The following is a 23,545-nucleotide window of genomic DNA, read 5'->3' on the forward strand; positions in this document are numbered from 1 at the left end:
TACCTAAGAAGTTGGGCTTAGTGAGACCACCTTCTCCAAGAAACAAGTCACCAGTGGAGTACCTCAGGGCTCAGTGCTGGGCCTGCTCCTGTTTGGCATCTGCTTCTCAGAGATCAAGGCTAATGTCAACAGCCTCTGGCTCACCAAGTTTGCAGACTGTAAATTGGGAGCCATCATAGAGTCTACCATGACGATAATATCCCGCAGGAGGGGCTAATGCAGACAAATGTCTTGTTCAAAAGCCACGGATTAATACTCAATGCTAAGACATGCATTATAGTGCTTTTTGGGAAAAAGTCCACCCAGGTTAATTACTCCATCAATAAGATACCACGAGAGTTGACCCAGTAGCTGGAGATCTGAGAACATGATAGTAATCCAGCCTTTGACCAAAGAAAATCATTCTTTGCCACCCAACTTGTAAGTAATGGTATGGCATCCAGGTCCAAGGAAGTTGTAGTGCCACTTTACTTGGTCCTTATAAGACCTGTCATTGAGTACAATGCCCCTTACGGCATGTACCTGACCAGGCATATGCAACAGTTGGAACGCGCACAGAGGTTCCTCACTAGGAGAATCCAGGGTATTAACACATTGTCATATACAGATTGTCCTATCTGTAGACTTAGTCTTCTACAGGTTACTGAGAGATGATCTGTGCCTAGCATATAAGGCATCCTCATACCTGGCGATAATAGACCTTTTGCACATCCTCAAATTGAATAGCACTCGAAACACTAGATCCAGGTATTTAAACTTTGATTGTGACATAAACAGAACATGGTAGTGAGACAGATATGTGTCTCAAAGGATCCCCATGTTCCTGGAATAGTCTTCCCATCCATGTGAATTGGAGTTCATCCCTAATCCTTTTCAAATAAAACCCTTACAGTTGGATGGGAAATATAAAATTCATCCCTGGTCTAGCCCCCATGTCTCATGCATGGCTAGGTGTATAAAAGCCCTGATTGTCGTTAGCCTAGTGTATACCTATGAACCTGTGAGAGTGGTTAAATCACCATTCTGGGTAGCCATATCTATGTCTACCCAAACCTGGCTTCCCTCATTATGATGGGTCTCCTCCATCCAGCCAAAGCCCATCATCATAGCAGTGATGTAATCCAGGCAGGAACCACCACGTCCCTACCCCCCACGGATAGATGCACCCATCCTCCTTGTCTGTCTCATCAAGTGCCCAATTCATTAGTCAAACTTGGGTCAAATGGGTGTTGTCAGGGTTTTATCCCTTTATATCACTGGTGCGGGTGTCACCCTGCTTTTTAAACAGCACATCATATTTCAGTATGGATAAGGGCTTACTGATGAAGATGTGTTCCTTTAACTTATAAAGGCCTTCAATACTGTTAGCAGTCATTTACTTATTACTGAATTCCTGGGATATAGCTTAGGGCAACCTTTGCTTTTCTTATTTTACAGCTTCCTTACAAAACACTTCTTTACTATCCCTAACCCTTTCTCAACACTTCCGCCTCCTAAACAGAGTACCCCAAGGCTTTGTCCTAAATGCTTTTCTGTTAACTCACACCCTCTTCATATTCATGGAATTCACACTGTCCCATTTGCTGATTACATAGAATCTCATAAATGTGTTAATTTACCTACTGCCCTTTATGACCAACTCAGTGCAGAGCTTGTCTTTATCCATTCCTGGTTTTAGGTAGAACTCCCATAAATAAATGTTTACAGAACTAATGCTCTGATACAAGGCTACATGTATGTTTACCTTTCCCTGGAATATAAAATCCCTGAGTCACAGTGAATTAGCAAATGCAGTTAACTCTTTTAAATATCTTTAACTGTTGGTAAATTCTACATTTGTTTTATTACAGACAACAAGACATTTCACTTTAAATTCTCAAATCACCTTCAGACTTGTTGCAAGGTGTAGTACCATCCATCTAAGGAGGCCAGTTTTGCAACTGCACAATGCATTATGTGACCTTAACCTATATTTTGACATTCCTTTTTTTACAGCTGCATCATATAGTAACATTTTGCTTCTACAAATTATACAAAACAAAATCACCAGTTTTGTCCTTCAATCCACACAAGATCAGTGTTCCTAAAACTTTTAAAGTCTTCAACACTGTTGTATGCTATTGTAGATCTGAAATGGCTAGCAGTCCTTGATCATTCCAAGTTGCTGCTACCATCTCCAATCTATAATCTTTTAAATAGCAAATTATGCCCAACTCTAACCATTATGCAGGAAGGGAGGGAGGTGTACAGACTGGTCCTGGAGATCTTCATCATGATCTTTTTACAAGTGACATCCCTGCTTGTAAACTTCATGTTGTTACAAAAATGTTTAACGTCTATGCACCAATTTTCTGAAATAAAATTCCCTTTATTATTCTTGTTTCAGATAAAGATTCCCTTTTTTACTAAGACTTTTAAAATATCTTTACTATCCCACCTATCAATGTACTGCATCTGCAGTATTACTTGAGCTAAGTTCTGCTATTGCACCCTACAGAAAACTGCTTACTAGCTAACATTTGCCGGTGATTCTGCAAAACAGAAACAAGTGTCACCATCAGCAATTTACCTCCTTAAAACATTTGTATAGTTTTATAATAGTACTCACTTAGCTCACATCTTTGTACCTTTGCTTGGTTCACCTTGCTGTGTACTTTGGTGATAAACACCTTGTTTCTATACTAGTTAAACCATGAGTATGTATTTTCATATATCTCATGTATAAGGTACTTGGGTATATTGTTACTGTCACTGTTAATGTACTTCTGGTTGCTACTGCATATGATGTAGAGGACAGTTCACTTATGTTGTAACTAACAATTCTAAAGCTGAACTGAATCAAATAAATCAGTTTTCTTGTTTGGTTGCTGTTTTCATTTGTGATCTTGTAATAAAGTGGAAAACATACATTAGAGAGTGGTAACACTGGAATTAAATCTCTATTAATCTATTCTTCACATCAGATGTCAGTTAAATTACCTAGATGCTACTTATGGCTAATATTTTGCTAGTAACAACAATGCTGTTCTTCCTAGACTTGATTTTCAAATGAAGTTATACCACATATGCAGATGGACTGAAAAGGGAAATTGCCAACATTGCTGAAGTACTGTGTTTATTCTTAAATTAAAATCATGCTAAAGGCTTTCTTCATTCTCTTACATGACTTCATTCATATCACAGTTTCCACTTTTGATGAAATCTTTGTGCATTATTTTTAACAAGTATGTTACAAAAAAAATTTCTGATGACAACAATTTAATTATTGTTTATATAGCTCAAATAGTTTTATCTTTGCCTTGTAAGATACCTGAAGTGTTTCTTACTGGATTCAAATACTGTAAATAAAATACTGTATGTTCTACCTCTGAGTTTGGGTCATGGCTGAAAAGGATCAACAGACCTGTCCACTTTCATGGTTATCAAATAGTAAATAAACACTTTAATAAATATTATTTGATATGAATATTATTTGCAAGTTAGTTGTAAAAGAATGCTATACAAAGCTAAATCTCACCTATTCTAAACCAAAATATATTCATTGTGTGTGTGTGTGTGTGTGTGTGTGTGTGTGTGTGTGTGTGTGTGTGTGTAGGGGGGTTATGCAGGAAGTACTTTATTTGGTATGGAAGACCAAAGTATTTTTGCTATTGACATGAAGCTCAAACATTTGATGTGGTTGGAGAAAAGATGACTATGGCAGAGTCTGAGACACTGTTTAGTAATTAAAGCATTTTTGTCACGTGAGACCAGTTTTCAGCAAAGTTTTTGCAGTCTCTTTCATTTATGCTACCCAATTACTCTATTTATGTTACAGAATAAGAATTTTTGTGGTAACTTTTTTCTGCTGTGAAATTCTGACTCTCTTGATTTTTTTTCCTAAGTAAATATTTGAGGAAACAGAACTGACTTCTTGACAATGCATAAGAGAATCCATCTTATCTTCACTGCAGTTATGCCTCTTGCCACTGCTGTAGCCCTTAGCAGTGACACTGGCATGTCTTCTCTGTAGGATCCTCTTATTGCCACCTACAGAAAGGTGTTACAATCCATTGCCATCCACAGAAAGGTGCTACAATCCATTGCTACCCACAGAAAGTTGTTACAATCCATTGACATCCACACAAAAGGTGTTACAATCCATTGCCACTCACAGAAAGGTGTTAAAAATCCATTACCACCCACAGAAAGGTGTTACAATCCATTGCCACCCACAGAAAGGTGTTACGATCCATTACCATCCACAGAAAGGTGTTACGATCCATTGCCATTCACGGAAAGGTGTTACGATCCATTGCCACCCACAGAAAGGTGTTACAATTCATTGCCACCCACAGAAAGGTGTTACAATCCATTGCCACCCATAGAAAGGCGTTACAATCCATTGCCACCCACAGAAAGGTGTTACAATCCATTGCCACCCACAGAAAGGTGTTACAATCCATTACCATCCGCAGAAAGGTGCTACAATCCATTGCTACCCACAGAAAGTTGTTACAATCCATTGACATCCACAAAAATGGTGTTACAATCCATTGCCACCCACAGAAAGGTGTTATAATCCATTGCCACCCACAGAAAGGTGTTACAATCCATTGCCACCCACAGAAAGGTGTTACAATCCATTGCCACCCACAGAAAGGTGTTACAATCCATTACCATCCACAGAAAGGTGTTACAATCCATTGCCACCCACAGAAAGGTGTTACAATCTAGGTCTCACTTTCATCTCAGCAGACGGAAATCCAGTGAAACATCTGCAGTTTTCCTTCTTTACCATAGAGGGTGAGTCCATAAAGGAATTTTAACAGTTTACATTACCCTTTGATGAAATGCCTTGTGAAGACCACTCAAGAGAGTCACCCTTGCTCAGACAGTTAGTTGGTGGCCTGGCAGAAGGTGCCATTGAAACTTTCAATGAGTTACAGGCGCCCTCAGTAGTCACTCTCCCACATGCACGTGAGTACTTCCTATCAGAAAAATGCACACATTCATATATCTTACCTCTCCCTGAGTTAACAAAACATTCCTTATACATCCTGTTCATCTTCTTCCTGCCCCTCATACGTCATAGATGATTACGGTCAGTCAGTAACTCCAGACATTAGTATTTCATTCTTTTTATTGTAATGCAACTGCACCATGATGCTAAACCTGTTGCGTTATAAGCTATTTAAGTGACCCTGAGCAATATTTAAACATTATCCCTGGTGCTATTTAGTGCTCCTCTGGGCTTTGGCTTTAGCATAGCCATTTAGAGAAATTTCAGTTCCTCACACTGACAACCCCCAGCCTTCTCAACTTTACCTGATTTCATCCCTACTCTGCTCATCGTAACCCATGGACTATTACTGTTAGTAAAAGTTTCATATTTATAGTTTAGAAGGTAGATAGCCTTCAAGCCTTTTTTCAGTTAGGGTAGAGAGCTAACACTGTGGAGTGGCATTATATTTTGCCTTGTACCAAAGGTAGACGATTTGAAGGGTTTTTTTCCCCTTTTTCAATGTCACTTATTTATGTGACTTAAGGTAATATGTAGAACATATCACTTATGTTTAGTAGTAGTGCAGAAGGTTGCTAAAGAGCTGTTTGTGTATGCTGAAGGTGTATAGCTCAAATACTTATAAGTGCCCTTAAGGCAGTATTTTAAGAGTACCCCTGATATCTAGTGTCCCCCCAATCCCTTACATCTTTCCTGCTGCAAAACGTGTTCTATTAATTGCATTTAGACAAGATGTAAAGAGTATCACTGGTGTCCAGTGTTTTTCCCTTCCCCATACAGTTTTCTGCTGCAAAACATTTTCTATTAACTTTTTATGTGACTGTAATGTCATATTTCAATTTCCATGGGGTTTAGTGTTTCACACATACTGCCAGATGTTTTTGGTAGATTAGCAGAGTGTAGAGCTGTGACAACCTTCTCAAACACACACACACACACACACACACACACACACACACACACACACACACACACACACAGACATGTAAACACATACAGGCCCCCCTTCACCTGCTCACACCCACTGTCACACTCATCTATTCACCATTACACATGCGCGCGCGCACACACACACACACACACACACACACACACACACACACACCCCAGCCTACCTTTCCCCTAACTAACCCCCCTCAGATCACCCAGGCAGATATACAGTCACACACACACACACACACACACACACACACACACAATACCGTTCATCCCTTTGAATGCACTCTCACACGCAGCTACACACATACAGCTACACATACACACACCCACACACTCACCCACCACTACCTGTTTGCTAAACTTCTCAGCACTTACATATAACAATATCTCACCCATTGAAAATAATAGGTGAACACTGAATTTTTGGTTGTGTTCATTAACATGACTGTCTGACCTACCTTATGGTGCTGTCTAAATGCCTTACCACATTTTCAGGGGACACCACATGGCTAATTAGCATAGGCTTCTCCCCCAGAGTATATCATTAGCGTTTGTGGTAGGCATCAGAGGCAGTCCACATCAATGCGATAAGGCTGCCTCTGAAGTAGAAATAGTTACTGCAAAAGGTAAAACAGGTTTACCACTCAAGGTAACTTTTCTAAATCTCCCCATGATCCTATTTGATTGGATGTTACTTTATTTACCATCACTGAATTTAGATAAGTTGTTTTGTTTGTGAGGGTCATTAAAATATCAGCATGAGGAGAAACTGGAGTCAGCTGTCCATACTCTTAAGTTTTGCAGGTTCTCCAACTGGCTGGGAGAAGAGACCTTGAGGAGTAAGTACTACTTAAATTTGTTGGTTCTTGGAAGGTTTAAGCACATATGCATGCTTGTGTCAGTGAGCTTTTCAGACCAAGTTGGTGGGTAATATAATTTAAAAATGAATTTGCTGTTTTACATTCATCATGCAGTTATAACCTTGATGTACTGAAAAACAAGAGAAAACGTATTTTGTATCAGGTGCAGTTGCACCCCTCACAGTATTGTTTTGCTGTTAAACAGTTATGTAGCTGCTTCCTCATAACAGTTTTACCTTATTCATACTAATGATTTTTTTAAATATTTAGAAGGTTTGTGTGCAAATGAATATGTGATGTTATGTGATCCTATCTCGCCTACATTCTGAATGATGGGTTCGGAGCCGATCCCTCGGCTCCGACTCGGCACGCTTATGCCAAAGAGCGAAGTCTCTTATTGGCTGAGCTTACTATATCCCAGGATGCACCACTACCAGTCCCCCAGATCTCGTTTGCCGCTTCCCTGCGAAGACGTGGTCTCGAGCTGGCTGGGCTAAGTAGTTTATTAAACTAACTTTCTGTCAGTTTTTTGCTGTTTTTGCTCAAAAAAAGCTGTTTTAACGGCTATCGCTAACTTTGTGTACGATTTGGATTTTGAATTGTTGTGTGTGATTGGGTTCAGTTTGTTTTCGGCCCCCCCTCCATCCAGGGCCTTCCCGGACTGTTAACCTTTATACTTACAGGGTCTCTAGTAATTATACAAATTGGTTAGAGTTACCTGTTCTTTTTACAGGAAGAGTTGGCATTAATTATTACTGTAAGCTTTAATTTATCAGCAGTAAAAATTTAGTGTACTTTCCTGTCAGAGTGACTAGATTTGTGTATCAACATGTCTCAACCCCCTAGGCCTTCGGGCTTTAAAAAATGTTCGAAATGTGGGTTTAAAATGTCTATCACAGACGATCATTCGCTCTGTGTATATTGTCTCGGGGCAAAGCACTTGCAGGAGTCATGCAGTGTATGTCACGCTTTTTCCTCAAGGGTCCTCCAGGAGAGGAAAAATAAATTGATTTTAAAGGGGTTAGTTAAACCCTCCTTTGAAGAAGCCTTGGCATCTTCTCCTGCTCCAACCAAAAAGAAAAGGGCTTCGGTTCCGACCAGTCCGTCGGACCCGACTGCCAAGAAACTTAGGCAGGCCTCTCCTTCGGCTCCAAAGACTTCGGAGCCGAGGTTGGAACGGTCTGCCTCGATGCCACCAGTATCGACTCCTCTGTCTTCGGAGCCGATGGCTGGGGCATCGAGAGGCGGGTCACCTTCGTCGGCTCCACTGCTCTCGGAGCCGACAAGGGTCGCCCGCTCAGACACTTCCTCCTCGGCGCCGAAGTCTACCTCGGCACCGATGGAATCTGCTGTGAGTATTCCCTCGGCGCCGATACTCATCGAGTCGCCTCGGAGCCGGTCCCCTAGCCCTTTGGGGCCGATGGAGAGGCCTTCGAACCCGTTCTGTTTCCTCTCGGTCTTCGAGGATGTCGGATTCTGATATCGACAGGGTGCTCCAAAGACTGTTCCAGTCCCCAGTCTTCCAAAAATTTGTTTCGGTTCCGACCCAGCTGGTTTCGGAGCCGATGACCTTGGCCCACCCCGTTGCCATTCCTCCTCCGACCGCTTCGGCTCCGTCGGAGCAGGTGCTGTTGGAGCCGGTGGAGATTCTAGGGTCGGCTCCGACCCTTACTCCAACCCGGGCCTTCGGGTCCGAGTTTAGTACGCGGACTTCTTCGGCTGGACCCGGGGGTGATGTTTCGGGACCTATGCTTTCGGTTCCGAGCCTCCCCCTCGGTGCTTGGGGTGCGGGACTCCCGTCGGCTATCACGGCTCTGGAGTCCGGACACTCCCAGGATTCTGGGGGTCCGGCTTTCAGGGCCATGAGGAGTGCCTTGGCCAAGTCCTCTTCGGCCATCTCTCCGGTTTTACCAGCACCTTCCCTGGGCGTGGAGACTGGGTCTTTGGCTGTTCCCCTGTCCGTAGCCAGCGGAGCCCCGAGGCCTGAGGTTACCCCAGTGGGGTTCCTCCTCCTGAGGGTTCTTCGAGTTATCTTCAGAGGAACCCCAAGGAAGAGATCGTGCAAGAGGAAGCACGTGGACTGCCCCGAGTCTGGTACATCGCACACTGATATGGGTGATGGGGAGGGGTCCCCGAAGTGGTCCTCGGATGATGTCTCATTTGCAGACATCTTAGAGATCCTCAAACAGCGAGGCGGCAGGATATCCAAACCCCTCTGCTGACGAATCAGTGCTCCTCAAGGCCTTTGGGGCTCAGCCCTCCACCTCCTGAGTGTCTCCGCCCTTCGACGAGCTTCTGGATTTAGTTTGTCAAAGGGCGTGGGAACATCCAGATACCGTGGAACCAGTCCCTTCTCGTCCAAATAAATTCTTATCTGCTCCCCCCGAGAAGGAGTTCCTTACTAAAGGCGTGGCTGTAGATGCCATGGTGGTGGCATCTGCTACACAACAGGACGTGGCAGAGGCTTCAACGTCTATCCATCCTCCTAATAAGGAGTCTAGGAGTATGGATAGGTACGGAAAGCGCACCCTGACTTCAGCGGCCTTTACCTTAAGGTCTCTGAACTATTTGGCACATTTTACAAGGCTTCAGAGGGATCTGGTCAAGGAGTTGTCAGATTCCCTCTCGGGTAACCTACCTGAGCAGCTAGCCCAGTCGGTTAGCTCTCAGTTGGCTATCCTTACGTCAATTTCTAACTCGTCCATGAGGCTCATTTCCTATGCGGCAAGGGCGGGAGAGCGGCAGGCACAGGCGTGGCTCTCGTGAGACAAGCCTGGCTCCGCTTGTGTCAGTTCATGGAGGCCTTCAAGTCTTCCTTCGACGCGCCCTTTGATGGGTCCTCGTTGTTTGGACCCAAGGTGAAAGACACCCTTACCGCTGTGAGCAAGAGGGAAAACGTTATCTGCCGTAGGGGCCGTTATTCCACTCCCTTCGGCCTTACCCCAAGGCCAAAGGAGGGGAAAATGTGGTTCAAAATCTCGCAAGTTTTTCTCCCAACAGCAGGAAGATTCCCGTCCAGAGGCAGAGGGCGGGAAATTTTTCAGGGAGACGCCGTCCCAGAGGCGGCAGAGGGCCCGCAATTCTGGAGACCATGAGTCCTTTCGTGGCTCTTCAGCCTCCCACACGACATGAGGGATTGCCCAGCTGTGCTGCTCCGGAGCCAGTCGGGTGTCGTCTTGCCAAGCACCTAGAAGCCTGGGAGTCAATCACTCAGGACAGATGGGTGCTTCGGATCATTGCCGGAGGTTACACCATCCCATTCAAAGACTCACCCTCCGTCCAAGAGAATCCCGGCCCACCACCCAGTCAAAGGGAAATAGCAGCCGCAGAAGCTTTAAAGCTGCTAGAAAAAGGAGTCATCCAACCGGTCCCCACAGACCAGATCGGATCAGGAAATTACTCCAGGTTCTTTTTAGTGCCAAAAGACAGGGGACCTGAGACCAATATTGGATCTCAGCAGACTGAACCAATCCGTCGAAATCCAGATTCCGAATGGTCACGTTACAATCCATTCTCCCGTTGTTGGAGAAGGATGTTTGGATGTGCTCCATAGACCTCAAGGACGCCTATTATCACATTCCGATACATCAGGCGTCCAGAAGGTATCTGCGCTTCAGCCTGGGAGTCAGTCATTACCAATTTTGTGCTCTGCCCTTTGGTCTCACCACAGCCCCCAGGGTGTTCACCAAGTGTTTGGCAGTAGTGACGGCTCACCTGAGAAGTCTTGGATTCCAAGTGTTTCCCTATCTCGACGACTGGCTCCTGACTGCCACCACCAGGCATCTACTAATGGACAACCTCAAAGCCACCATCTCCCTGGGTGTTTCCCTAGGGATTACATTCAATTGGTCAAAGTCTGTCTTGCTGCCCTCTCAACGCATAAAATTTATAGGGGCAGAGATAGACTCAAGATTGATGCGCGTCTTTCTTCCTGCCGAAAGGATCCGAATCTTACAGGGCCAAGTTCAAGCTCTGGTCTCGAGATCCAAAGCCCCAGCCAGGATGGTCCTACAGGTTTTAGGCTCAATGTCTGCCACGGTTCTTTTAGTTCCTCTAGCAAGATTACACATGAGGATTCTTCAGTGGCTCTTGTCAACTCAATGGTCCTTTCAGGATCTTCCCTCAATCATCACATCATGATTACGGAAATATGCAAAGGGACCTTCGCTGGTGGCTTCAGACATCCAACTTGGATCAGGGAAAACCCTTTGTTCTCCCTCCAGTAGTTACCCTGACGACAGATGCCTCCCAGATAGGGTGGGGGGGGCATTGTCTGGGCAGGCTAGTTCAGGGCTCCTGGCTTCCGGACCAAGCTCTTCTCCACATCAACGTGTTGGAGATGAGGGCTGTTCTTCTATCCCTACAGGCCTTACACAAGTTTCTTCCTCAAGGCATCATCGCCATCCACACAGACAACATGTCGGTGGTTTGGTATCTGAACAAACAAGGAGGGACCAGATCGTATCCCCTTTGCAGAGAGGCCATGAGAGTGTGGGAATGGGCTGTAGCTACCAACCGCTTCTTGGTAGCGACCCACATCCCGGGAAAATCAAATGTATTGGCGGACAAATTAAGCAGGACAATTCTCTCTCCTCACGAATGGTCTCTAAACGGCAAAGTAGCAGCTCAGGTTTTCAAGAGATGGGGACGCCGTGCTGCACCTATTTGCAACGCCACAAAACACCAAGTGCCAGAAGTTTTTCTCCTTGATTCCACATCAGGAAGTACCAGCCATGGATGCTCTAGCACAACCTTGGCCAACAGGGCTACTTTATGCCTTTCCTCCAATTCCACTCCTTCCAAAAGTTATTCAAAAGCTTCTCAACTGGGGTCTTCAATGATTCTGATTGCCCCATACTGGCCTCGTCAGATATGGTTTCCCTACCTGAAAAAGCATGCAGTGGACGATCCGTGGACCTTGGACCTGATCCCGGATTTGCTAATCCATCAGTCGGGACATTGGCATCAGTCCCTTCAATCTCTAAAATTGACAGCTTGGCTCCTCCACTTCCAACCTTAGTTAGAAGGCACACACTAGACCCGGAAGTTGTTCACATTTTATCTTCGACCCACAAACCCACCACTAACAAATTGTACCTCAGTAAGTGGAAGAGGTTTGCTATCTGGGCTCAACTCAAGGGCTTAGACCCTATCACTGCTCCTGTCCCAGAGGTTTTGAAATTCTTAACATCCCTGTTTAATCAGGGATCTTCTGTCTCAACTATTAAAGTCCAACTAGCTGCTATCTCGAAATTCCATGAATCCACGGATCCTCCTTTGATGAGCAGCAGACTATGCAAAACGTTCATTAAAGGTGCCAGTCTGTTAAGACCACCAGTTTTTCATCCTGCACCTCCGTGGGATCTTGATTTGGTGCTTCGTGCATTAACATCTCCCCTTTTGAACCGGCTGCTACATGCAATTAAAATATCTGTCTTGGAAGGCGGCATTCTTAGTGGCTATTACCTCTGCAAGGAGAGTCTCAGAGCTTCAAGCCCTGTCTATTAAACCACCGTACTTGATTTTCCACAAGGATAGAGTATCACTTAGGCCTAATCCATCCTTTGTCCCCAAAGTCTGTTCTAGTTTCTGTCTTCAACAATCTCTAGAGCTACCAGTTTTCTTTCCAAAATTCTCTAATGAAGCAGAATATACTCTCCATAAATTGGATGTTCACAGACAATTACGCTTCTATTTAGACAGGACTCAGCAACTTCGTAAGTCAGACCAGTTGTTTGTGTCCTTCTCAGATAATAAATTGGGCCAAACCATTACAAAAGCTACAATCTCAAAATGGATCAGAGATTGCATAACTCAGGCCTATTCTTCTTGAATAAACATCTTACATCATCTATCAAAGCTCATTCTACCAGAGCTATGGCTACTTCTATAGCCTTTCATTCCTAGCTCGCTATTTCAGTAATTTGTGCTGCGGCTACTTGGTCCAACCCGCACACTTTCATTTCCCACTACAAATTGGATGTGGCATCTAAAGGACGAGCATCATTTGGTTCCACGGTACTCAGGAGTGTTTTCCAGTGAGCCACCCAGGATTCAGGTGCTAGGACGCTGTCCCATCATTCAGAATGTAGGCGAGATAGGATCACATAACATCTTTTAGTTATGTACTCACCATAACTTCAGATGTTTGGGATCCATCTCGCCTACATTCCTGATACCCACCCTCCTTCCCCCTGCCTTGCAGATCAGAAGAGATTGAACGGTTTTGAGTTCAACTGTTTTTATCTTGTTCCATCTGACGATGTTATATAAGCAGGGTATGCGTGTGTGCATGTATGCGGACAAACTAGATCTGGGGGACTGGTAGTGGTGCATCCTGGGACTTCGCTCTTTGGCATAAGCGTGCCGAGTCGGAGCCGAGGGATCGGCTCCGAACCCATCATTCAGAATGTAGGCGAGATGGATCCCAAACATCTGAAGTTATGGTGAGTACATAACTAAAAGTTTTACTCTGCTGGTACACTTGTCAGAATAAGTCATTCAGTAATGTCATTTAAAAAAAGATTTGCTGCCCTCCATTCATTGTGCAACTGAAAGTTTGTTATTGTGGTACAGAGAATCAAAATGGAATGTAGTTTGCATCATGTACAACTGCTCATTTATAGTAATAGAGTTTCATGTCATTCACACTAAGGAGGATTCATATCTGTTCTGTTGCTTCTTGGAAGGTTTGGTGTTTACAAAACAAGTCAGTTGGTAGCAATTTTTGAAAATAATTTTGCTTTCTTACATTCATTGTGCAACTGAAAACTTGTTATTGTGTTACCGAAAAGTAAGAGGAAAAATCTCAGGTGGATTGCATCCCTCATGGTGTCTTTGCTACCAGACGTATATAGTTCAAAAGCATAAGTTACTGCCATTTTTATTATACATATTGGGGATGCTTAATGGTTTGTACTTTATAGTACTTAAAAATTCTTGTGAATATTTTGTTTTCTGTAAAACACTTTTAGTTTAGTGCAATTTGTTAAGCAGGTTACAGTTAAGTATAACTAGCTTATACCTTTATTTACTTATTCTTTGATACGATTGAATTTTGATTTATAGATGCCAGCTGAGTGTACAGAGCCTTGTGCTACAGTTCTCCAATCATTTGAATTCAAAACTCCTGCTTTGTACTAAAATACTCAAAATCCACATGACTTTCAAGCCAACTGCCAATAAATCATTATTCATCAGTCAACGGTCAGACCTGGTCATCTCCATCAAGGTATGGACTAAACCCCTGTAGGATCTTTGCCATCCAGCAGTCCCATCCCAAAGAGGATTAACTCTAGAGAGACATAGTGTCATAGCTTGATCTTTGTTAAACAAAGCTGTGATGTGAAAATGGGCCATTATTTACTACAAATGGTTTTAGTACTATATTAGTATCATTGCCAAGCATATTAGGAAACTCCTTATGTAAGTTTACCAATCCGGATAATTCCACAGCAATATTTCAATGCTGCAGCTCAAGCATGTTCTTGCTACCTAGTAGCAAGAAACCTCATATCTACCAATTACATGGTTAACATTCAAATTCCAGCATCCAAAATGAAAGTACACTATTCTTCCACCCTTGTTGTTTATTACATCAATAATACTCTGATCATTTCAATTTACCAGCTGCCCACAACATACTGACATAAAAAGGTACTTAATGACTGGACAAAATGTAATTTCATTTTCTGAGCTCTCACCCCTCTGTTTTTTTTTTACTCTGTGTAAAATAACATGTATATATATACAGTGGATATAAAAAGTGTACACACCCCTGTTAAAATGCCAGGTTTTTGTGATATAAAAAATGAGACCACAATAAATCATTTCAAAGCATTTCCCACATTTAATGTGACCTATAACCTGTACAATTCAATTGAAAAACAAATCTGTTAGGGGAAAAATATAAAAAAATGTACAATACTCTAGTTGTATAAGTGTGAGCACCCTTAAACTAATACTTTGTTGAAGCACCTTTTGATTTAATTACAGCATTCAATCTTCTTGGGTAGGAGTCTATCAGCATGGCACATCTTGACTTGGCAATATTTGCCCAATCTTCCTTGCAAAAGCGCTCCAAATCTATCAGATTGCAAGGGCATCTCTTGTGAATAGCCCTCTTCAGGTCACACCACAGATTTTCTATTGAATTTAGGTCTGGGCTGTGGCTGGGCCATTCCAAAACTTTAATTTTCTTCTGATGAAGCCATTCTTTTGTTGATTTGGATGTATGCTTGGGGTCTTTGTCGTGTTGAAATGTGAAATTCCTCTTCAGCTTTCTAGCAGATACCTGAAGGTATTGGGCCAAAAGTGACTGGTATTTGGAACTGTTCATAATTTCCTCCACCTAGACCAAATCCCCAGTTCCAGCTGTAGAAAAGCAACCCCAAAGCATGATACTGCCACCACCATGCTTCACAGTGGGGATGGTGTGCTTTTGGTGATATGTTGTTTTTTGCGTCAAACGTACCTTTTGGAATTGTGGCGAAAATGTTCAACCTTGGTCTCATCAGACCATAACACATATTCCCACATGCTTTTGGGAGACTTGATGTATTGTTTTGCAAATTTTAGATGGGCCTGGATGTTTTTCTGTGTAAGAAAAGGCTTCAGTCTTGCAACCCTACCCCACAGTCCAGACATATGTCGAATACGGGAGATTGTTGTCACATGTAGTACACAACTAGCACTTGCCAGAAATTCCTGCAGCCCCTTCAGTGTTGCTGTAGGTCTCTTGGCATCCTCACTGACCAGTTTTTGTTTTACATTTTCATCAAATTTGGAGGGACGTCCAGTTCTTTGCAACATCACTGTTTTTCCATAGTTTCTCCACTTTTTGATGCTGTCTTCACTGTGTCCATGGTATAGCCAATGCTCTGGAAATTTTTTTGTACCCTTCTCCTGATTGATACCTTTCTACAATGAGATCCCTTTGATGTTTTGTAAGCTTCTGCGAACCATGGCTTTTGCTGTAGCAGGCAACTGAGTAAATGTCAGGAAAATCCTACTAGGACAGCTGAACTTTATTTGGGGTTAATTAGAGTCTCTTTAATTGGTAGCAGGTGTATACCTAAGAAGACTGAATGCTGTAATTAAATCAAAAGGTGTTTCAACAAAGTATTAGTTTAAGGGTGAGCACACTTATGCAACTAGCTTATTGTATGTTTTTTATTTTTTATATTTTTTCCCCTAACAGTTGTTTTTCAATTGAATTGTACGGGTTATAGGTCACATTAAAGGTGGAAAAGTTTTGATATGATTTATTGTGGTCTCATTTTTTTATATCATAAAAGTCTGGCATTTTACACGGGTGTGTACACTTTTTATATCCACTGTATGACAGAAGCACTCCATTGAATGAAGAGGTAATAATGAGGAGAGATAGTCAAATAAAAATACCCCATGTTCTTTACCTCAGACACCAATGATTTGAAGAATATAGTGCAGAAGCATTGGGATACTTTAATATTGGATGAAAGCATCAGAGAAAAAGTAGGGGATGAACCTACATTTCTCTTTAAGAACAGAAGGAACTTAAAACAGATTTTGTGTCATCCAAAGACCTTTAAGAGAGGAGTCAGTGACAATAGTGCCAGTGGAACGAAACCATGTCATAGATGTAATCAATGTGATTATATAGACACTAGGAACACTTTTGTCCACCCAGTTTCTAACTACATATATACACTTCATGGGACAGCTGACTGCCAAATAGAACATGTAATTTAGCGTGCTAGATGTGTGTCATGTAGTGCATTTTATATAGGAAAAACCAACAGGAAACTTCGAGAAAGAATTAGGGAACGTATTTATCACACACGTATTGGTTCCGAACATAATGCGCTAGCAAGACACACACATACAGCAGGATTAACACATCTTTTTAAATTTTTGGTGCTACAAGTCATTAATCCAAGTATATAGGGTGGAGATGTCAAGAATTATACAGAGAGATGTGAACTGAGATGGATTATTAGATGAAGAGCAGATAAGAAACCCGGGCTCAATGATAAGGTGCCCTTAAAACCAATACTGCACAATAGAAGAATAAAAGTAATTAGTTGAATAATTACACTGAAAAACTGTTTAGTCATATTTTAGCGTATAGTTTTAGTTGGGTATTTTTGTATGGCATATTTGTTCTTATATGAGCTGAATGAATATTTGGTCATTGAATTTTGTGTGTATCATTTTAGGTAAAGCATTTTAAAAGTTCATTTTTGTATGTAGTTTTTTGTTCATTTTATTTTACTTCATTTTTGTTGGTTTTAAAAAATTGTAGAATTTTCTGTATATGTAGGTTTTAAATAGATAATTTGATAGATTATTTATGACAATACAACACACTGTGTAAGTTCTTAGAGATATATGCTTTTACAAGCTTCAAGGAAATTATGTCATTCTGTTGCACCGACTAATTAACTATGAGCAATTAGATTCTAGAGTATTTAAGGATCTGTATTTGTTTGTAACTCTGTGGTCTGATGAAGCCTTAATGGTGAAAGCGCTTACCGACTGATACAAATAAAGCATATTGAGTTTATTTATGTTGTATGCAGCAGCATTTTTGGGCGATTACAGTATCCTATAACAACGGAGAAATTGTATTGCAGCTGTGTTTTGTTCCTGTGGATGTACTTTGAATTATTCTTTGTTATAATTGAGCATGTGTTTGGGATGCTCAAGTCACGGTTCCGATGCCTGGACACTTCTGGTGGAGCCTTCCAGTACTCACCAACTACATGTACCCAAACTGTTATGGTATGTGCCATGCTACACAATATGATCCTGTGGAAACAGCTGCAGCAGGAACAGCATGGGGTAGGGCCAAACAGCCCCCCACCATTTCCAAGGCCTGCACAGGCACAGCATGACTCGGAAGAGGAACAACCTGAGCCTGCCCCAGAAGGCAGAAGGAGGCGTGCCCAGTATGCCCTGGACTTGGCAAAGAGGCAACGCATAGCACATACACTGACTCAGTAGGAACCCTGGAAATGACACCTCTCTCTGACTCGCACATACAGTAAAAGGGATGCCTAACTTGACACTACCTGTTTTCAAACATGTATAGGGAGTGTACTATGTGCATCCAACATAGGCAGCCCTGCAGCACCACCTGAGGCATGAGTGCCCTATTTTAAGCAATATAAAGCACTGCTAAGCTCATTTTACCAGTACTGAGCATATTTAAATACAATTGTGTGTAGCTGCGCACTGCGCTAACCAGCGCAATGTCGGGCAGAGATGGGCAATGTTGGACAAAGTTGAGCAAAGTTGGGTAAACACGCTCACACCTGCTTTACTGTTCCTTAACCAGTCAGGTCTGCCCAGCAGGAAAATAAAAAGCAGTGACAGGGCTCGAACTCAGGATACTGTGCACTATAGTCACAGTACTGAACCACTAAGCCATGACAGCATTTCACTGGCACAGACATAACTTAAGTCACTCACATATACCAGTTGGAGAGGTCGCATACCTAACAGTCACAGCCAGCAGGACAATTGTAGACAAATGCAAACACAAACAAATGCTGTATCATGCCCTCTGAAGAGGCATATGAGTAACTTCCCCCCAGGCCTATGCAGACAGATAACAGCAGGTAAGGCAGTGTGATGTGGGTTGGGTAGGCCATGAAGTCATAAACTAATATGAGTGTAATTGGAAGGTAAGGTCTGTAGTACAGTGGTATGCCTCAAGCCAGTATGATAGGCAAAAGTACAGACTGGAATGGAGTACCTGACATAGCAGTGCAGGCCTAGCAAATGTGAATAAGTGTCAGGTGTACCCCTCATCCTATGTACACCCACAGTAACAATCAGGTGTGCCCCCCAGGTAGAAATGTACAAATAATAGCTGTCCCCCCTGTATGTCGAAATGTTGATAAGTCTATGCAAATTGACTCATGGAAGCCCTGCAGGCACAGCATGCTTCCTGTCGATGTACAACACAAAGGTGAGCCCTGAAGTAAAAACCAACTTGAATTTTCACACACATATATAGTATATATTTATATATATATATATATATATATATATACCCATAGTGAGCATGCTCACACATTTAAACAAATATAGCAAATGTCGGTCAACAACATACTGAAAGATCATACTGGGCATGCTCACACACTTAGGCCATGTCTGTGTACAGCAGTGGACCACACATATCTGGCAGTTGCAGTTCTTACTCCAGACACGTCACTATTCACCAGTCCTGCCTTGCGCACACAGTGATATGAAAACAGACCCATATAATATATTGGACCCCTGTCATAATCACACTATGTAATACAAGTACTTAAGTTGTTCAAATAAAGTGAAAATCCAAAGAAGATCAATAAATCTCCGATCAGTATCATCAAGAAGCAATGAACACTCCTAACATTATCCAAGCCATGTTCTGGCAAAAATATTGCCAGTTCCATAGAGAACCATGAAGCTTTCTTTAGCTATGTCATAAATATCAATGTAAACTCATATATGTTCTGAGTCAGTGCAATGTGTAAATGAATACATGTACATGACTGACATTGCCAACATCTTGTCAGACATGTTCATACATATTTACCCCCCTCTCACTGACAAAAGGGCCCATTACCATACCTGGAGATTGTGAAAAGCCAGAAATCACATATACAATGGTGAAACAGCTCTATCCAAACCTAAAAACATGGTGTCTATGGGATGACATGGTGTCCTTGGCTGTGTCATATGTGAACTCCAAAACAAACAGACCCTGCACCTGAACAGTTTGTTGAGACTCACCCTCTGTACAGGATATGAAACTGTTGAATGGGTTACAGCAATGTTTGGCACACTCCACCAGTGTTGGTGTACAACAGACCATGGGAACTATTGTCTTATAAGCCTAATAAGCTTGATCTGCAAGGCCATGGAGTCCATCATTATGGAACTCATAAACAGAGCTATTGGGAGCCTACAAACACCCAACCCTACCCATTCTGGTTTGGTCAGGGGAAGATCATAGTCCCTAAACCTGCTAGACAGTTTTCAAGGCAGTTACCCAGGACATACATCAATGAAATGAGTTCCACACGTCCTACAATAGACCTTGAAAAGCCCTTTTCGAACATCCCACACACATGTCGTATCCACAAAATCAACAACCTGTGCATAAACACGTATGTCATCTGATGGATTGTCAACTGGGGCACAGATAGATCCCACAAGGTAAGAATTGTGGTCTCCCTGTTGGACTGTAAGCTGGTAACAACTGCTGTCCCCCATGGCTCAGTCATGGGACCCCTCCTGGCTGGTGTATACTTTTCAGAAATACAGTCAAACACACGAGGGCTATGGTTAGCAAAGTTTGTGGATGACTGCAAAAAGGTTGTCATAATTGATGTTTGGGGCAACAGAGACATCTTTAAAAAGGGTCTCAGTCAGACAGATGTGGTGTCAAAATTATGGTCTCGAGCTACAGTCATACAAATACCACATAGGTGCCAACACCCTAAATATGGAGGTAATAATAAGGGATCTATGGACACATATGGATAGTCATCTCTACTTTCAGAAACACATTCAGAAATTGGATAGAAAATCATGCTATCTGTTCCTACAAATTGCCAAAGTCTTTGCATGTAGGTCAAAGGAGGTTCCCTCTACTCATCAGTCATCGGACCCATCAAAGAGTACCACGACACACTTGTGATGAATCTGACAAGGCACCTTCAGCAGCTGGAAAGACCACTGAAGTACCTCAACAAGAGGATTACTGGCCTCAAACAGTTGCCCCATGCAAAAAGACTGAAGTAACTCAATCTGTACTCTGTTGCATACTGTCTACTCAGGTGATCTCTGCCCAACAGACAGGTCCATGTCCAATGCAGAACTGATGTACATGCTCTATCTGAAGTAAACCCAAGCTTACTGTGCCACATGCTCTAGGGATATAATCATCACAACAATAAATAGAACATGTTGGAGGGATACATTACTAACTCACAAACTTCCCTTGCTTTGCAACAGGCTCCCAACCTACATTAAGCTGAGTCCCTCACTGACACTCTTACAGAGGAACCTTGATGAGTGTATCTGAAACTGAACTGTCACACCATGGATCACTTCATCAGCTCTACTACACAGAGGCATAGGGAACTAACCCCATGTGTGGTGATAGCTGCACACTCAGGCCATACTAATATATGCCTTCAGGCAGATCGCCTATTACCTACTTATGTACCTATATATGTAGGGGGAACACAGTATAATAAGCCAAAGATGGATGGGCAGAGATGTGTGTAAGAGGGTGACCATGACAGGGAGCCATCCAGGACTGTCCCACCCAGCACACATCCCAATGGCACAAAAGACATGAGGTGCACATCTCACCCACTGTACATAATAGCCACCAGTATCTGTAAGCATTACAGTGTATGTGGTGCATGTGCCTGCAGTACAACATGACTGTACAATGAAGTACACATCTACTATCTGTAGACATGTACCTGTCACATAGGTTCATAGGTATGTAGTAGACTATCTTCACAAAGGCATATATTAGCCTAGGCAAGTTGTGCAGCTTTCACCACCCCACTGGTTAGTCTCCTAAGCCCTAGTTCAAATAGTACCTTAAGCCCCTTTCTAGTGGGGCTGCTGATGTGATGCCTGGCGTGAATTGTCTGTTTCCCATCCACTCATCAAGGTTCCTATTGAAGAGTGTCAGCAAGGGGCTCTGTCTGATGTACATTGGGACTCTGTTCCACAGCAAGACAAGTCTCTGGGATGGTACTCTATCCCACCAGCATGTTGTATTCATTGTTGTGATGAGGTTCATATCCCGGGAGTGTGTAGTGCGACTCAATTTTGTTATCCTTAGATGGAGCATGTTCAACAGTTATGTGTTGGACACGGCTCTATATGTTAGGCAGAGTGTGCCTCTGAGTAGGCGGTACGCAACGGAGAACAGATTTAGTTTTACCAGTTGTATTGCATAACACAACTGTTTGAGGCCAGTAATCCTCTTGGTGAGGTACCTCTGTGGTCTCTCCAGCTGCTGGATATGCTTAGTCGAGTACATCCAAAATGGTGCATTGTACTCAATGATGGGTCTGATGACTTAAGAGTAGAGGGCCACCACTACCTATTTTGATCCTGATGCAAACCCTTTGTTGATTAGGTGGGCCACATAGGATTTCCTAATCACTGTGGCAGCATGGTTGTCAAAGGAAAGATGACTATCTACTTATGTCCCCAGATCTCTTATTACCTTGTCAGTTTTTAGGGTTAACACCTATGTGGTAGTTTGTGGGTACTTTGTTTTCTGCAAAGGGGATTACTATGCATTCTTTCACATTGAGCTTGAGGCCATGATTCTGACACCACACATCTGTCTCATAGAGTACCTTCTGCAGAATATTTGTGTCATCCGGGGAATCTATTATTTCAAACACTTTACAGTTCCCAGCAAACCACAACCCTCCAGTGTTGAGAAGTATATACCAAACAGGAGGAGCCCCAGAACTGAACCCTGGGGGACACCAGTTGTTACTGGTTTAGAGTCTGACATGTAGCCAGCAACTCTTAATTTTTGGGATCTATCTGTGAGCCAGTTTGCAATCCAACTTGTGATGTATGGATTTATGCCCAGGTTGGTGAGTTCATCTATGATACCTGACTGGGGAATGGTGTCAAAGGTCTTAGTGAGGTATAGGTAGGCTGTGTGGAGCTCCTTTCAATCATATGTAGCCTGGGTAACTGTCTCAAAGAAATCCACCTAGTTCAGGAGGCATGATCTGCATTTGATGAAGCCAAACTGTGTGAGCTCAACTGTGTGAAGGTTCCCAATGTCTTTATTGTTGACTTCCATTATGATTGGCGCCATTGCCTTGCAGATCAGACTTGTCAGGCTCATAGAGCGGGAATGCCTAGGGTCTTTGAGCCCCCAGCCCTGTGGAATCAGAAGAACATTGCTGTGCAACGTTCTATGGGTACATATCCTGTAGAGAGGATATAGAGAGAGGTGTAAGTATCATTGATGAATATGGATACATCCCCACCCTATGTGCTATGATCCAGGTTCTGATGCTGGAAGGTATGGAATGAGTAGTATCCTGGTAGTGCTGGTGTGCTCTCTGGAGCCTTGAACTAGGTTTCTGATACTGCACAGATATCAATATTCTCCATACCAAGAAGTGCCTTGAGTGTGTGCATTTGGAGCCTGAGACTTCTGGCAATGAGTAGCATTTAGCTCACTTTGTGGTTATTTGTGTTGGTTACAGGGTTTGATTTGTCCTGAGTGACCGGTGTTCCACACCTGAAGTCAACGACTCACTGGTCCAATCCGACCATAAGCTAATTATCTTACATATCCACATTCTGCCCCCACCCCCATTAAGGAAACCATGTTAAAAAATTCTCCAAGGCCAACTTCATGCTTCTTAAGACAGAATTGGTGAACTTCATGACACCCATGCAGATGGACAATACAGTTACAACTACTGAATCCTACACAATTGCACTTTATAAGCACTTAGATGAGTGCATGGATTGTGCTATCCCAAACAGAACCAAGACACTATCCTCCAAAAAAAGGAAGCCAATCTGGTGGTCCCCTGCTGTAAACAAACTGTACAACAGAAGGAAGAAACTGTTGCAAAAGAGAGTAAAATCCCATGAGTGGAGGAGCTACCTGGTCAGCCTCAGTAAGAAGCTGTGATCCCTGATAAAATCCTCCAAAGCTAGTTATGAAAACAAAATTGCCACAGATTCTAAAGACAAC

The sequence above is a fragment of the Protopterus annectens genome, chromosome 6.part1, assembly GCF_019279795.1.
Source record: "Protopterus annectens isolate FY-2018-M chromosome 6.part1, PAN1.0, whole genome shotgun sequence".
In the NCBI taxonomy this organism is placed as follows: Eukaryota; Metazoa; Chordata; order Ceratodontiformes; family Protopteridae; genus Protopterus; species Protopterus annectens.